At 36.7% G+C, this 15321-nt stretch overlaps 1 protein-coding gene across 8 annotated transcripts in view; it reads left to right on the top strand.

Annotated features, from left to right (window-relative positions):
- LOC123873151 (uncharacterized protein CG43867) overlaps positions 1 to 15321 on the top strand; it is a 386310-nt gene that overhangs the window by 81376 nt on the left and 289613 nt on the right. The gene's annotated exons all lie outside the window — the stretch shown is intronic.

The following is a 15321-nucleotide window of genomic DNA, read 5'->3' as shown; positions in this document are numbered from 1 at the left end:
AGGCAAGGTTTCTAAATTATTAGTTAATTTACTAGAAGTTCTGCCGTAACTGAGGGTAAATTTTATAAATTTCTTCAGGCTGAGCCGTTGCTACTAATCGCATCATCTGCCAGCCGACCTGTCAAATGCTGACGTCGTAAACTTTAACGTAAGCGTTTATCGGCCATTTCCAGTGCGGCCATAAACTGAGCTGCTCCGAGTAACTCTTAAACGTGTGAGTAATGGCTCAAAAAATATCCAACTCAAGATTTTTACCATCTCTATTTGCTAAATTAGGTATATGGTATTTCTGTAACTCGTTTAACGATCCGTATAAATAGCTCTCATATTTTACAATCGTGAGTGCAAATGCTTAGATTGAAGTCATTTCAATCGTGAGTCAATACTCAAGTAATTTCAAGCAAATCAGATGTCGTAGATAGGGTCGTCGTTGACCAGAGGTGGGCGTGTTTGGAACCCTCGTAGCTTTATTTCTAAGTTTAATTAATTAATTATCACTACTGCATCATTATATTACAAATACAACAACTGACAATCAAAAAGTGTACAAATAGTACTCAATTTCAATAAATGATTTGACTTTGACTTTCTGCGAAGAAAGCCCAACAAAAAAGCGAGATAAGCTCTTGATTGGAACCAAGACAGAGCAAGCGTAGTCCATTCCCAAAAGATGGCGTACGGTTTTGACAATGGTTGCGATATTAAGAATGACCTGAGATGAGGTCAAAGAAGTTGCTCAAATTCTCTCAGAATGATGTATACTGTAAACGCTTTCAGCCATAGGAAGGTTTGCGAAGAAGATCTTTGGAAATCTGTTAGTTACAAAGATTGAGCATATTTAACAGCTTGTGGTTTTCGCTTGTTTAATGACTCAATCCTTCGCACCTTCATCAATCATTGGCGCTTCGGGCGGACATTGTAAACTGTGCTTAATTTCATTCTGCTGAATTAACTTTACGATGTGTGCGAATTTATGCAAGAAAATAAAAGTAAATTGCCTTTTTTCCATTAAAAATGATATTAATTTTATCCATTAGTACCTATTCAAGTGGAGTGTGAACTATTTGAATCAAAGTAGACTCTACCTACCTATAAAATAAACGATTGCGTTTCCAATCAACAGTCAACGTTGACCTATTTCAATCAATGTTGACCTGAATTGGTAACCGAATTTATGGAATTCTGTTAGTATAAAATTTGCCTACTCACGTTCCTTGGAAAGCGCGTTAAGCTTCTAGTTCCGGTTGTTATTTTACCGTATACTTTATTTTGAAGCTTAGTTTAAGGGGTGTGCTGATTTCCAAACGTGGTAAGTTTAATCCCACTTGTGGGACTACTTTACTCTTACTATCCGTTATCTAATTTTTTTTAATGAAGACTGAAGAACAATAGGAAAATTGTGGAAAATGTGATATCTGAATGATAGCAATCAATCGATGGCGCTAGGTAAGCAACGTCGACCTAAGTCAATAATATGGATAGGCGACCGACTTTAGACGTCTGACTTTGGGTTTTTCGTTTTCTCCGTGCTACGAAGACCACGTTAAGCCGCTTAATCCTAGCTATTATTATCACTAACATCTTATAATTATACCTAAGAGTCGAAATCGTCCTCTAAATCGAATCGTATGCAGAAGGATCTTGGAGCCCATCATATTATTATTATCACCCCTCAGCAATGAGGAATATTATGATGAGGATAAGGAGGATAATAACTTGGAAATATTATGATTTAGCTCATTTGTTTACCGAAATAGAACATAGGTCAGTCGACTTTTTACTAAAATATTACACTGTTCGTGATTGATTTTATACAAACTCCTATGAAGTCACAAGTCCTAACTTGGCACAACAAATTCAGTTATAGGTCCCAAATAAAGTTAGGTTCCAATTTTATCAAGGTCCCTAATGAAATATTGTGTGTAAAGGTTAGCAAGGGTTAGAATGTATAACTTTGCTAAAAGGTTTGGGGTCGCTTCTAGAACGAATCGAATTTTCTTACGCGTGTTTAATATTATTAGTGCTGCTACTGAGTATCAGCATTTTATTTAGTGATGTTCCATCATAAAATATCGATAGGTTGGATTTAGCTAATTTATATTTTAAAAATGGTAAAAAAGTTTATAATGTGTGAAAGCTACAAATCTATATATTTATATTAAAAATATCACAACATTTTTAACCCCCGACCCAAAAAGAGGGGTGTTATAAGTTTGACGTGTGTATCTGTGTATCTGTCTGTGGCATCGTAGCTCCTAAACGAATGAACCGATTTTAATTTAGTTTTTTTTTTTGTTTGAAAGGTGGATTGATCGTGAGTGTTTTTAGCTACAATCGAAGAAAATCGGTTCAGTCGTTTGAAAGTTATCAGCTCTTTTCTAGTTTTCTTATAGAGGTTTTTGTGTCGGGGGATTTTTAGTTTTCTCTTGAAACATTTTTTTTAATTTTTGTTCAATTCGTAACCATTTCTTGCGAGGCTTATATATATAGCTAGATATAATGTATACCTTAAATTGTAGTTCCTATATATGTATAGTTAGTAGTAAGGAACTATCATAAGGAATATCATATTATGGTAATTAGACTATTAATAAATTAGTGTCTCATTTTAAAGCAAAAGCGTCGAGAGCAAGCCTATCCTAAGCCTATGTCTAATTCTAAGCCTGCACTTTAAACAATACACTTACACACTTACAAAGGACACGGTCTCAATTAAATGAAACATAATCTAAGCTCTCTATGTTCTGGAGTACCAGCAATCGATTTGGCTGCCTGCCCAATAACTCGATACCGAACTCGATACATACTTAGCCAATTCTCGAAAGTAAGTAGGCTATAGACTTTGAGAGGCCTAAGCTTAAGTATGATTCTAACATGACCAATAAACTTCTACCCTGATGATCTTTAGGTTCGTGATTTGAGACGAGTATCGAAGCTATAATATAATATTTCCAACAGTAATTTCGCCTTTATTTCCATCTGTAATTTTCACAATGGTGTTCATCTGATCACAACTTAACTAATGTGAATGTTTTTTTTTTACTAATGTGATTTGAAAAGGACAGACACAGTTTGACAGTTTTAAACAGTCAAACCAGTCAAACCTGGTGAATTTATGTGTCAGCCGCGAGCTAAATGTTTAAAAATATAAAATTGTTTAAATAGCACTAAAATTTCTTTACCTATCTATTTTTGTTTCTTTCTACTTGGGAAATAATAAAATTAAAATTAAGAAGAGTGTAAATATTTAAGTTTACTTTGCACGAATATAATAATTGATACGCATTCAACAATGCTACAAAAACTAGCTCTAAGAAAAATCCTTAGGTTACCCTTCTTTAGGAGACAAAGCGCAGTATTAACGATTGGTAGTAAAGAATTTCCCAGCGTTTTGGCGCGGTCAGGTACATTTGTTACTGGCTAGTGGTCGAGACATTAAACTGAGCGTTTAAGCATTCCTTCTTCATTACCTCGTATCTTAATAGACACGGTCTTAGCGTATCTGCTAGGACACTTATAACGGTGATCGCATACCACAAAACCTGTCGCAAGAGCCTTATCCTTGTATTTTAGCTGATGGAGGGTGTGCTTGCAAGATATCAAACTTATTTATGAAGTTGTATGTTATCCAATGCTGAAAGTATAAGGATTCCTTGTTTTATGGAGCGTTTTTTTATTATTATTCAGATACAAGTTAGCCCTTGATTGCAATCTCACCTGGTGGTAGGTGATCGTCTTATGATCGTGCCACCATCATCATGTTCAATCTATCGTCAGCCCAAAGAGAAAGAGTCTCCTCTCAGAATGAGAAGGGTTTAGGCAATATTCTGCCACGCTAGCCCAGTGCAGATTGGCAGACCTCACAGGCTTTGAGAAAATTATGTAGAACTCTCAGGTTTCCTTCACCGTTGAAGCAAGTGATATAATTAATTGCTCAAAATGCACATAACTCCGAAAAGTTAGCGGTGTGTTGCCGGGATTGAACCCTTGACATCCCGAATAGGGCCGATGTTGTAACTACTAGGCTATGAACACTTTGGGGCCGTATGCGATCTCTTAACAGAATCGGTCTTAGCCTACCTACTAGCACACTTCTAAACGACACTATTGCAATAGAGAGCGTGATAATCCTAGAACACTAGGCTTCAGAGAGAAGCGCCGAGCAATCGATTTGGCAACTCGCCCGACTCGATACCTGCGACCTACTTCCGCCCGATCTTATTTAGAATAGCCTTTACGGGAATATTTGCCTACACTCAATTAAACTAGATACTTTCCTAGTTAGCTTTACTGAAATATTTTTGTGGACGGTCATACTATTAGCTATAGCAGACACGATGCTTTTACCCGACTGCGGCAAAGTTAAAAGAAAGGGTAATGATTTTAGCAGTCTATGTATGTATGTACGTATGTAGGTATGTATGTACCCAGATCACCCCAGATTCTGTGTGTGATTCCATAGCGCCTAAACTACTGGGCCGATTTTGATGAACGATGTGTCAATTGATTCGTTGCAAAGCTTTGGTAAACCGGAAGCAAATTTTCATCGAAACGCAAACCATCAAAGTTTTCAATATGCGCAAAATTGTACTTACTAAAATACATTAATGCATTCTAGCAGTAAAAAAAAGGATAAAAAAATACTTTTATATCGATACTCTTATTTTCCCCGCTCGTTTTCGTGAGCCAGACTATAGCGAACCAAAAGGCAGATTTTAATTACGAAAGCCGCCGCAGGCCTGCGTTACTCATTGTGCTACGCCTTTGTTGCCTATGCCTATTTCGCGTCTCATCCCTCGTGCCTGTACAAATAGATGAAGTGTATGAACTTTTTCTTTCCGAGTTTAAATTGTGCCCAAAACTGTGCTTACATACTACATAAAATCTGTTATAACAAAACTCATTTGTTGTTTATTTATTTATTTAATAAGAAACACAATATACATATTCTACATTTACTGCACACCTACTTACGCTCTATAACACATACTGCTATGTTGTGTATCAATAATAAGTGTAAGCAGGAATATTTTGATGATTTTAGCAATTTTATTGTTTTCTTGTAATTTGACTATGGTAATAATCATTAGAAAAAAGATTTAAAAACTAGGTGATGCCGGAGGTTTTACCCGCGTTAATTTAGGTTTTTTTAAAAATCCCGAACGCAATCATAGATTTTCCGGGGCAAATAGTAGCCTATGTCCGTTCCCATGTTGCAAGCTACCTGTGCATCGAATTTCAAAATATCCCAGGGATGGGCTACTTTTTGACCTGGAAATTCGTTCCCACGGGAAATTAAAAATTTCTTAGGATTTATCATCATGATTAACCCATCGACGGCTCACTATTCAAGGTGGATCTCCTCTCAGAATGAGAGAAAGAAAGTTTTAGCCATAGACTACCACGCTGCCAAATTCGGATTGGCTGAAAGAACCTAAATCCACGCGGAGGACGTCGGGGGCAAATGCTAGTTTAAAAAAAATTATGCCTAAGATCTCTACAAATATATGGTTGCTGGAACCACACGTCAGTCGCTGTCGTCTTCCCTGGGGACCAGTAATCAATCTTGTTCATACGTATTCTACTGTCCCTCGGAATCTCGTTGACATGTACGACGACAGGAAAGTCTCTCGTGGTAAATCTACATAGAAATAGAAATATAGCTTATTCTTATCCAAACTAATATTTAAATGCGACAGTGTGTATGTGTTGTCTGTTTTTATGTTAGCTACGTTTTCATGGCTTCCTTCTTACCGGTTTTTAGGGTTCCGTACCTCAAAAGGAAAAACGGAATCCTTATAGGATCACTTTGTTGTCTGTCTGTCTGTCTGTCTGTCCGTCATGTCTGTCAAGAAACCTATAGGGTACTTCGCGTTGACCTAGAATCATGAAATTTGGTAGGTAGGTAGGTCTTATAGCACAAATACAGGAATAAACATCATTTAAAAAAAAAATTAAAATATGTTTCAATTTTCAAAATAAGATAACTTTACCAAGTGGGGTATCATATGAAAGGGCTTTACCTGTACATCCTAAAACAGATTTTTATATATTATTATATTTTGATTTATCGTGCAAAATGTTGGAAAAAATACCCGGGTACGGAATGTCAGTGCGCGAGTCTGACTCGCACTTGGCCGATTTATTCTCAGTAGAACATGTTTTCCGAACCGATGAGAGAATCATAAGACACTACAGTATATAAAAGTTTCAAGTTCTTCACAACTAATGAACCAAAAGCGTTCGAGAAAGCAGGAAAAAACACCAGCCACGCTGTGATAAGAATATCAACCCAAAATTGGGTGCTCATTTTGTAACTCCGCTCTAAAGATCGATTACCCTAATTTTGTGGTACGAAGTATCGTAAAGCCTATTTATTCGCCGTATCTTCGAGAGCGCCCCCGTGCCTCGTTTACCTTCCCTGCACTTTGACGATAACGTGATTGACCTTATAAATAAATGGACGAAAGGCGAAGCTCTTTTTATCAGATGGGCACGTATTAGCAGCGTTCGTTACAAGTTATCAGAAAGAAGATTTTATGGGTTCTTGAGCTTTTATAGACCGAAGTTTGTTTACGTAAAAAAAATAAGACCGCTCTGCCATGAGTGCCAACTACCATGAAAACTGAGCTAAAGCTTTTCTAGGTATAAGTATAGGTGCAGATATAACAAACCTATTTTTAACCCCCGACCCAAAAGACGGGTGTTATAAGTTTGACGTGTGTATCTGTGTATCTGTCTGTGGCATCGTAGCTCCTAAACTAATGAACCGATTTTAATTTAGTTTATTTGTTTGAAAGGTGGCTTGATCGAGAGTGTTCTTAGCTATAATCCTATAGAAAATCGGTTCAGCCGTTTGAAAGTTATCAGCTCTTTTCTAGTTACTGTAGCCTTCACTTTTCGGGGGGTGTTATAAATTTTTAATTTACACTTGTTTTATTTTATACAAAATATAAAAAGTAGCTCATGTTCTTGGGCATGTTAATAGGTATTTCTGCCTCAAATAGCGTCTCTATTAGGTATAGTGTGATTTTGTTCATTTTAAGAATTTAATATTTTTTTACGATGTAATTAAATCGGTTCAAAATGTTTTTGGAATTGAGAACAGTGTATACCAGACATGTTAGATGAGACGTACGTAATGGCCGTTCGTCGTTCATATTGTGGTTTTTGTTGCGAACCCTCATTAGTGTCTGTCTGGATGTTAGCATGGTCTTTGTTTCCATGTAATGGTACGAACAGACTTTTTTATAGATCGGATAGATACTTTGGACACGTTATTTTATGTTGCTTTAAGGTTTTTTATACATACATACATTTTCTAAAGTAACTTTCTAATTTTCTAATAGTAATCCGACATTATCAAGGCCAGTTTACTTTTAGTATTTTATTCGAAGTATTTCACCTATCACCTACTACCACTTCATTACATTTAGTAAATAAATACATCCTCCACGTAAACAGTGTATCCACAAGGAATAAATAAATTGACTTTGACTTTAATTATTATTGATTAAAAGGTCTTTGTAAAACTTTTTTAAGTTAAAATTATTATTTTAACTTGAAAAAGTTGTATAAAAAACTTACCAAAAATTAAATTTTACAGGAAACTTCAAAAAGACCAGCACGTTTTCATTGAAAGTATACAAAGCTTTGTTACACTTTTAATTTACTAATGTCTCTTTTCCCGCTTTTACACCATTTCCTCCTTTTTGGAGCTCTACATTTTTTCATACAAGCGACAGCCATTAGGAAAATTGGTGAATTTTATCTATAAAATCTGTTTTTTAACCCCCGACCCAAAAAGAGGGGTGTTATAAGTTTGACGTGTGTATCTGTGTATCTGTGTATCTGTGTATCTGTCTGTGGCCTCGTAGCGCCTAAACGAATGAACCGATTTTAATTTAGTTTTTTTTGTTTGAAAGGTGGCTTGATCGAGAGTGTTCTTAGCTATAATCCAAAAAAATTGGTTTAGCCGTTTGGAAGTTATCAGCTCTTTTCTGGTTTTCTTATTACTTTTATCCCAGGACCACCAGAGGTTACGTATTTTCTGACACAGGAAATATGTACGATTGAGTAGTGTTAGTAAGTACTAAGAAAGCATGCCTAGCCTACGTGCTAGCTTGCTTAGACGGCCAATTTTCAGGTATCTGATAATCAAGGTACATAAAACCATTACTTACCTCACGTAAATTCTCCAAACTGATTTTTACGTATATTTTAGGCAACATCCTTAAAAATATGTCGCCAATACTCCCAGACACTTCCCGCGTCGGCCGTATTGCTTTGCAGACGCTTTAAAGCTCCCAACATAAGTAATTACTTAACTGCACGTAAATTCTGATGCTCCATTTTTATATATGTCCACCAGACAACTATTTTAAAACCTTTTACAAGAAGACAGACCGATCCAGAGGGCCAATCATCCCCTAAATTCAATTTTAATGCCTCTGTGGGTTTGAGCGCGAGGGCATCATTATCTACGCGCATGAGACTGAGTAAGACATGTATTAGGATATATATTGACTTCTCTCTCACTCTTTTATAGTTTACTTATGTCAATTAATTATTAATATTAAAAAAAAATCAGCTAAAAATTAAAAAAAAATGGAGAATTTACGTGAGGTAAGTAATGTTTTTATGTACCTAGATTACCTGATACCTGAAAATTGGCCGTCTAAGCTAGCAGGTCCGTAGGCATGCGTTCTTTGTACATACTAACACTACTCAATCGTCCACATTTCGTTCGTCAGAAAATACGTGACGGCTGGTGGCCCTGGGATCTTTCACTATTGTAACAGAGGTTCATAATATTATGTCAATTGGCAAATGTCAAGCCGTCAAGATGGACGTTGCCTAGATACATAATTATTTATTTGAAAATAATGTTTTGGAAAACTCCGATACTTTGGATCGTAGGCGCGGAGTTTCTAATTTATAAAATATTATAATCACAGTTAAAGCGAGAAAACATCAATTCAATTATAATATCCAACAGTCAACCAAAGGCCACGAACAATCAACCCAAACCCAAACCATAGTCAAACTATTTTTAGGGTTCAGTAGGTATCTGTAGAAAAAAAAAGATGTAGCCTCGACTGTTGTAGTCGCGTAGGTGTGCATGGCACCATTAAATATCGTAGGAGGCGATGACCCTCCGCGCGGCTGAGGTTCCCGCATCGTAGTCGCTTTGTCGCGCAGGTTTGGATGATGCATTAGGCGCACCTTCTTTTTATTTTATCTGCTTGAACTCAGCTTATTTACTTTGACAAAATACGTTTAAAATTCATCATCATCAGGATCAACCCATCGCCGGCTCACTACTGAGCACAAGTCTCCTCTCAGAATGAGAAGCTACCACACTGGCCAAGCACGTATTAGCACACCTCACGCACCTTTGAGGGAGCATTATGGCCAACTCTTAAGCATGCAGGTTTCCTGACGGTGTTTTCCTTCACCACTTCATTGTCTGTCTGTGTGTCATCTTTCAAGAGAATCAAAACTTATAAATTGGGTACTTCCCGTTTACGTAGAATCATGAAAGGCAGGTAGCAATATCTTATAGCCCAACCACTCTACTCCTGTGGCCCAAGTAAAGTGAAAAATCCGACAACTGAATTGTCATTACATAAAAAAAAACTTGTACGGAACTCTTCATGTGTGAGGCAGACTCGCACTTGACCGGTTTTTGAAAGTTATGTCAAATAAAATTTTGACATGCAATAACAAACAAAATGAAATACAAGCCACTTTATTCTTTATTTCATCGGATGAAAGTCGATTTCAATTTAATCGTAGGTATATCTTGAAAAGCGAACTATTATACGACTACGTAAAATGGGTACATTTTTAAAGCAACGACATGTTAGAAACAGATATTTCGTTTTGGTCGTGTTAAACTATGTGAGTCATTCAGATAATTCTTGATTTAGTGATGTTCGGTCAAAAATATTTCATGGAACGTATAATTAACATAACATTGATGTTACTTTTGAAGAGATATTAGCTGCCTTATTGGATTTATATTATTATAGAAATTGGGTTTTAGAATGGCACAAATAAACGGTAATTTATGAATAAAAGTTTAAAAAGCGTGAAATAAAAATTAAATTAAAAATTTAAAAAACCCCCGACACATAAACCTCTAAAAAGTAAAAAAATAATAGGTAAGTATGTATGGGCCCTTTAAGAATAGTATAAATAGTAAAGTTTTTATCCAAGCGTTCGTTGCGTCGGGGGACCGCTAAAGACTATTCTTTCTACAACAGATGACTTTCATAGTTTACGATAGGTAGCGGTCCCCTGGCGCAACGAGCGCTTGGATAAAAACTTTACTATTTATACTATTCTTAAAGGGCCCATACATACTTACCTATTATTTTTTTACTTTTTAGAGGTTTATGTGTCGGGGGTTTTTTAAATTTTTAATTTAATTTTTATTATAAAGAGAGATTTTGTCATGTCAAACTACCAATTAATTTATCTACTTATTTGAAAGATCAGTTTTACCGAAAATATTACGTACTTTAGGCACCTTGCGCACTACGCGGCCACAATACGACTCGTGGCCGTAGCGTCGTATAAATTATCATAAACCCACTACGCATTGTGAATTAAAAAAAATTATAGACTAGCTCTTGACTGCCATCTGACCTGCTGGCAAGTGATAATGCCGCTTACGATGGAGCATGCTTGCCTAGAAGATACCTTGTCTATTCACTCTTGATTTAAAGATGAAGGGGAAAATTCATGCCGGAAGGACATCCCAGCGGATTAATTGGAAACGAGTAGCTTCGGTTCGTCAATATTGCTTCATACGTGCCCGTGAAATTTCGATTATGTACAGGCGCAGACCGTGACGATGAAAGCATTGACAAGGTCAGAACCCGTAGGTACGTACGCGGTATTAACGATAGCAGAAAGATAAAGGAAGAACCAGGTCAAAAAGTTCTTGAACACACTCTCCGAAAAATATCCTTTAAAATACCAATAGAAGGTAACTTTATGCCGATGTTCCAAACTTTGAAGCTTAGATTTTGCCAGCGCTTCGTCATCAATGAGCGTCAATCTGGTACTTGGCAGAGACATCCCATAAATGGCTACACTACTTTATGCACGACAGCACTTGACTGCAACGACCAGCCAGACTGGATTACAGCCAAGTTATGCAAAAATTATGACACTTTACCTGGATGCTCCGGCTACTAGACGCGGTTGTGGCCGCGTAGTGTGCGAGGTACCTTAGTTACTACACGGGCTACTTTGTGAGTTTTGCAAACATTTTAGTAGTATTATAGCTCACTAACTATATACACGTGGAAGTCAGTGACCGATATGTACAGTACAACCAAATTAATAATGCGCATGCAGATCTTCGCTAATTGTCGTATTCCGAATCATTGAATCGTAAGAGCCCTAAACAATGCACTTGCATTTTGCACCTTGTTATAAACAAATAGGAGTCAATATCATGTGTATCATACGACCGTTGCCGAACAGTGACGAAGATTTCTATGCGCATTATTAATTTGGTTGTACTGTAGGTACTTCAACAGCTGTGTTACATACTCGTAACTCATCAGGTGGCAAAGTTCAATGTAGGGTAAACATGCCTATTGTTTTGATTTACAGGATTTTTTAATAGATTTCTTAAACCTATTAAATTGAACTTAAAAAGTATTTCATAAATAACTTATCTCGAAATCCATTCGTAAGAATGTATATAATTTTATCGCTTGCTAATTAATGTCATAGATGTTAAAATCTATTATTATACTCTATCAATGAGTTTAAAACAACCATTCACTACTTGAATATTACAGATCTATACATATAAAAGAAATATTTACCTAACAAGACATTGTTGTTGTTTTGGTTAAACATATTTAAAAATGAGAAAAATAAGGCCAAGCAAAGTTTTTCCGTACTAACGTCAATATTTTCCGATTGTAATGATTGTATTTAAAGTCTACTCTGATAGTTCACTAACCCCTGCAACGATATTGTGGCAATTTTGTTGTGGAATACCTTTAAAATACAATTTATTTTGCTAGATCTCCTTTTGAAGTTAATAAAGCATGGTAGCCATACTTTAAAAAGTATTTTTTGATATGTACCTAAATATGGGACGTTGTTTAGTTTTCCGATAGTGTGGTGACTGTAGTTAAAGCCTAATGAGACAGTGCGCTACCCCAAGTCATTAGGTGGCGTCCTCGGTTGTTGAATAGCTTTTAAAAGACGAGCTTGTTTGCAGCCTCCGTTATTGATCACGGCCTGGATTCTTCTTTTATTTGTTAAAACACTTGAAATCTGGTATTCACATCGGATTTTTATTGAAGTCTAGATGTTGCTAGCGACTGAGATTTTTCACAATACCGTGAAAACCATTGATTTTTTGGGATAAAAAGCAAGCTGTCGCTTTTCAGGTTTTTAGTTATGTAGTTATGTATATTTTTGCAAAAATTCATCTCATTCAGTTGCTCCCTTGTGGTTTTATTAAAGGATTAACTAACAAACAAACTTTAGCATTTATAATATAGGTAGGTAAGTAGAATGTCAAATATGTTAAAAAAAGTCATCTTTTCGAATGTTTCTGTTATATGCACTTACCTTCACGGTTTTCGGATTTTTCCCTTTAAGTGTACTATAAGACCTACATAAGTACCTACCTGCCAAATTCCATGATTCTAAGTCAACGGGAAGTACCTCATAGGTTTCTTGACAGACACGACAGACAGACAAACTTACAGACAGATATAGACAACTAAGCGATCCTATAAGGGTTCCGTTTTCCATTTTGAGGTAGGGAACCCTAAAAACAAACTAGAAACTCGAGGATATGCTTAGAAATGAAGAAATAGAATGGCTACAAAACTCAATTTACTTGCGCTTAAAATCTTGAAGCCTTAAATTCCGATACAGATAAAAATGTCGGCCAACACACGAAGGGTTGACCCCAATTTAGTTTCCTAGATAACGTCCTTGATAACATTAATCAAAGCTCGTATCTAGCGGGGTCCGAGCAATTTTCTGGTCAGTGACCTTTTAATTTGCCACCCTGTGAAGTAATTTTTCACTCCGGCTGTGATGTGATAAGCATTAGGGCGTGTCCTCACTAGACGACCAGCTAACTGTTGGCTTCCACTTTGCCTCCCTATAATTTTTAAATGGAGTGTCCATAAAGTACATAACTTACCCAGTTTACGGCTTCCAACGCAACCCATTGTTATTTTTTCTATTTTCCGTGTAACTAAATCTGATATTTAAAAAAACAAATGTCATATTATTTTAAGATTGTTATTGCCAAAAATATGGACGTGGACCATAGCCAAAGCTTGTGTTGTTTCATTTCAAAATCATACCGCGGAAAATTTTACTAGGTACAATAATAAAAAGTGTTGAATCCAAAAATAAAAAGAAATAAAATAATAAAGTAGCAGAATACATTTACCGGATCGTTACAACTGAACTCATATAAACTAAGGAACTAATTTAAATTAGACGGAAAAACATTTAGATTTGTTTAATGCCGTCCTAAAGGTGATCGCATACTATACGAGACGAGTCGCAAGATCCGCAGGCATGAGGCGTAAGAGCCTAAAGGCTGAAGAAATCATCATCATCATTAGAATCGATAGACGTCCAAGGCTGGACTGGCTATAGGGACTTCCACACTGTGTAGCTCTGGCGTACAACAGCCTTTAGTTTGGAGCCGAAAGACGTAAACGCAAACATTTTTGGTCACACATTTAGAAGATTTTGCGCATAAGACACATCGAGGAAATCCTGATGGTGTCAGTAGAGATCCGTACTCGTTATCAACAGCAGTACAGAATCTCTACTCTTTACTTATATCCATACTAATATTATAAATGCGAAAGTGCGTTTGCCTGTCTGTCTGTCTGCTACGATTTCACGGCCCAACCGCTGAACCGATTTTAATGGAATTCGGTACAGACTTGAGATACATCCCGGGAAAGGATATAGGCTACTTTTCATCCCGGAAAATCATAGAGTTCCTACGGGATTAAAAAAATCGAAATCCACGCGGGCGAAGCCGCGGGCATCCCCTAGTTATACATATTTACGGTATCCCCAATGCTGCTTAGATTATTTGCATTTTCATTACTGAAAAATGAATGAAGTACTCTTGCGCCTTCTGAGGGCCGTGTGTGCTCATCTTTAGTCAGACATGAAAACATTCAGATAGAAAAAAGATTTGTTTAATGGCCGCTCTAAAACGGCGATTGGAGATTATAATGAACAGTTAATCATAGAAGCTTGTGTTTATAGTTTAGAGTCTCTACACACTGTGGTCTTCGTAGCAAGTCAGTCGCACGGTCTCACCGCGCATTAGTCGCATGTACACCTACGTTTCATATTTTGAATTAATATTGGCTTTTTTTAAGTGAATATTCTCAGTTCTTAGTAGAATCTGTTTTCCGAACTGGTTGATGGTAGAGTACCTGGTGGTGCAGAAAAGGGTAGCATTTTTCGGTCACCTACAACGAGGATCTCTTTACGAGTTTCCAAACTTGATCCTCGAAGACAAGTTAACCAGTAAAGGGGTACCTGGATGAGAAAGGTGAAAGTAGTTCGATGATGTAAGGTAGTGGACTACATAAGTGCTCTAGAATGAGGAGTATTGCGTATGAACGCAATAGGTTTCCCCGGCTGACCGAGCTTCAGTTTGTCGATGAAGATGATGACGATCAAAGTATTCTGGGAGTAAAAATAGCTGTAGATAACAAGATATTGACAAAAAGTCGTAGAGTTTACAGAATTTGAAACTAAAATAGTTTTATAGTTTAGCCACTATAAAAACTGACACGGTTTCAACCACTTTTACTGTCTAAATCTACTTTAAGTTGCATTATGTTGCTTCTAGTTTATTATCTTTCTAATTTCATTTCATTTAACGATTTTAGTTTATTTTGCTGTGAAAACTGGAGTTTAAACAGGCAATTAGGAAACTGTGTTGCATCACATCCAGTCAAGCAAATAATGTTAGAACTTCTTTATGTTTCGCTCAGTATTCCTCATAACAAGAGTCGTGATCCTGCATATACCCAAATAATTAGATGAAGAAAGAATTCCTCGTCTTATTCCTTGGGGATATGCAGGTTCTTGGATACCCTGTATCGCTTCGACCGTCTCCGATCTATTGTGATCGCCTCCACTTTATAGTTTCTTGTCAAAACTTACGGCAGCATCTTTCTGACTGGAATAAAGTAGCCTCCTCAGGGTGTGTGGTGACCTTTTCTTTTGATCCTATAATGGTGAGGGTTTACTTAGATGATGCGGGGGTTTCCAGACCCTTTT

The sequence above is a fragment of the Maniola jurtina genome, chromosome 16 (genome assembly GCF_905333055.1).
Source record: "Maniola jurtina chromosome 16, ilManJurt1.1, whole genome shotgun sequence".
NCBI classification, from domain to species: domain Eukaryota; kingdom Metazoa; phylum Arthropoda; class Insecta; order Lepidoptera; family Nymphalidae; genus Maniola; species Maniola jurtina.
This window is presented reverse-complemented; position numbering and strand designations above follow the sequence as displayed.